Source organism: Meriones unguiculatus (assembly GCF_030254825.1).
Source record: "Meriones unguiculatus strain TT.TT164.6M chromosome X unlocalized genomic scaffold, Bangor_MerUng_6.1 ChrX_unordered_Scaffold_31, whole genome shotgun sequence".
NCBI lineage: Eukaryota > Metazoa > Chordata > Mammalia > Rodentia > Muridae > Meriones > Meriones unguiculatus.
Window position 1 is genome coordinate 133,186 of NW_026843707.1, and position 3,366 is coordinate 136,551.

The window sequence follows — 3,366 nt, forward strand, 5'->3', positions numbered from 1 at the left end:
TCTCATAGATTCATCCTCCATTCAGTCCTAGCCTTTCCTCTGACACATTTCTGGCTTCTTTCTTTCTGGACCAGCTGTTACAGACCCTTGTCCCTGGCCGCCTTGGAGGTCTTCAGGGTCACCTTGGTCTGACAGCTTCTCCTAGTGGCTAGAGCAGGGAGCTGCAATAATCACACAAACTGCATGTCTGCAGAAGATCATTGAAAAGATTTGTCAGAGGTTGGGCAAAGGCATCTGAGCGAATGTTTGTAAATGTCCCTCAACAGTTTTACAAGGAGCACCTAAGGCAGGGTCAACAAACTGTTCTCCATGGTACTGCTCATCCACACACTTCCCTTGTTTTGTTTTGTGGTGTGGAATTATTTATTTCCCTTGTTTTCTTGAGTATAATTAATCTCATTGGGTTGGAGTTTTCTTTTTATCATCTTCTGTAGAGCTGGGTTTTTAGACAGATATTTTAAATGTGGTTTTGTCACAGAGTATCTTATTTCCTCCATCTATGGTGATTGAAAGTTATATATATATATATATATATATATATATATATATATATATATATATAGTCTGGGCTGACATCTGTGATCTCTCAGAGTATTCAGGACAATTGGCCAGGCCCCTTCTGGCTTTTAGAGTCTCTGTTGAGATGTCAGGTGTAATTCTGATAGGTGTGTCTTTAATGTTACTTGGTCTTTTTTGTTCTGTGTGTTTAGTGTTTTGATTAGTATGTGACAAGGGGACTTTCTTTTCTGGTCCAATCTATTTCATGTTCTGTATGCTTCTTGTACCTTCTTCTCCTTCTTTAGGTTAGGAAATTTTTCTTCTATAATTTTGTTAAAAATATTTTCTGGGCCTTGGAACTGGAAATATTATTCTTTTATTCCTTTTATTCTCAGGTTTGGTCTTTTCATAGTGTCCCATATTTCCTGTATGTTTTGTGTCAGGAACATTTTATATTTAACATTTTCTTTGATGGATATACCAATTTCTTCTGTCATATCTTCTGTGCCTGAGAGTCTTTTTTTTTCATCTCTTGTATTCTGTTGGTGTAGTTCCTGTTTGCTCACCTAGATTTTCCATCTCTAGAATTCCCTCAGTTTGTGTTTTCATTATTGCTTCCATTTCCATTCTCATTTCTTGAAGAGTTTTATTCATTTTCTTAATCTGTTCGATGGTATTTTTTATATTTCTTTAAGGGATTTATCTCTCTTTAAAGGCCTCTATCATTTCATAACATTGGATTTAAGGCCATCTTCTTGTGCTTCATCTGTGTTAAGATATCTTGGGATTGTTTTAAAAGGAGAGCTGGGTTCTGATGGTGCCACATTACTCTGGCTGTTATTGATTATGTTCTTATGCTGGCTTCTAGTTATCTGGGTTTTGAGGTTATTATAAGTTTAGGTGCTGATTTCTTAGTTTATTTTTGTTAGATGTGTATTTTTGGATGTTTTTATACATGGTTTCTATTTCCTCTCTGGATTTTTGGCCTAAGTGGCCTGAGGTTTTTATGATCAGTGAGTCTTCAGATCTAGTAGGCTGTCTATGTTGGTGTTTTGTAGTGTGCATGACCTCTGGGGTTTTGGGTATCAATGTTGCCTCTCGAGTTCCTAGAACAAGTGTGGCTTCCAGGAAAAATACGTGGAATTGTGGGCTAGAAAATGGAGCCTAAGGGATGGGGTGCAGTTCATGGCTGTTAGGTGTGCTTTAAGGGGAGGCGTCAGACACGGGGCATAGAGTGGAGTCTTACCTGTTTCTGGTGCCAGCGTGGTTTCTGGATCACTTTGTCCATTTTTCCTTCATCCTACAATGCTGTTCACTCCAGCTTTCCCTGAGTAGGTTCAGAAAGTGGGAAACTATTTGTATTTTGTTTTTTAAAGACATTTATTCATTATTTTGTCAAGTAGACATTTAAAATCTGGATTTATTGTAATAAACATTGACAAATGCATTCTTTTCCTATGAATTAAACAAAAAACAAAAAACTCACTATCTCACTTTTTGTTTCATAATTTTTGCTTCCCCTACTCACACACATGAAATTAAATTCTTGGATGTCCACAGGGGAGAAAACGTGAATTATTTGTCTTTCTGAATTTGAGATACTTTGCTTAACATAATAAGTTCCTGTTGTTGTTATTATTATTATTATTATTATTATTTGGGTTTGGTCAAGACAGGGTTTCTCTGTACACTTCCCTGGCTCTTCTGGTGAAAAGGTTAGACTAACTTTGTAACCTGTATGTCTTCTAAAGCCTATAGTTTTGAGTTTTAGGTTCAGGTTAAGCTAAAGCCTCTTAGTACCTTTCCAGAGAATAGAGAAATGTGACCCTATCTGTGAGGAGAGATAGAAAAAAAGCAAGCAAGCAACGACCTTCACTCAGCAAAAAGAACGACCAGACCCTTGCCTTCAAGATAGTGTTTCTTAGCAACGAACCCAGACTTCTTCTGAGTAGCTTTTGACCTCCAGCCAAAAGTCTGCAGCCCCTAATCTTCAAGGATGAGCTAACCACCCCCACCTTCAATTGCAGCTGCATCCACACTTGGCAGGACTTGCCAAGCTTGAGCACCTAAGACTAACCAATTATCTTACTTTATAGCTTCCTCATCCAATCCTAAATTGCCAAAACTGCATATTCAAATTTCCCGCAATTTACTTTTAAAAACCTAAAGGCCTTTGTATCCTGGTGCCACTCTTTGCTGACCGGCAGGGGTGACCCCATTGTGCAATGATTAATAAACCTCTTGCTTTTGCAAAGATTCGTGGTCTGGGGGAGTTTCTGGGAAGGGTGCGATCTTGAACTCCTGAGCTGTGTGTGAGACCCCAGGTCTTACACTGGAACTTGCTTTGTAGAGCAGGGTAGCCTCAAACTCACAGAGTTCAGAGAAGGCCTGCTTCTGCCTTCTGTATCCTAGGATTAAAAACATGTTTCACTAAGCCTGGCCTGTTGCATTAATTTTCCTGCAAATATCATCACTTTAATTTTAATTTCCACTGAATAAATTTGTTGTGCATCTTCACTTCTTTATCCACTCAAATGTTACTGGAAACTGGGCTAGTTTTGTTTTGTTTTGTTTTCTGTATCTGGTATGTAGTTGTAAGTGTGAATATTTGAGACTCTCTGAAGTAAGACTTAGAGTTTTGAGGGTATTCCTTGAACTCTGTTGTTACAATTCCTTTTCCATGACTAATTTTATGAGTTTTGGTCATCATTTTCTCTTGCTTAGTTTGCTTCAGGCTTTTAAAATCTTGTTTATCTTTCTGAAGGATCAACCCTTTTAAAAAAATATTTATTCAGTTATTTAGTTGGTTACTTTTGGTTTTTGGAAACAGGGTTTCTCTGTGTAGCCTTAGCTGGCCTAGACTCTCTT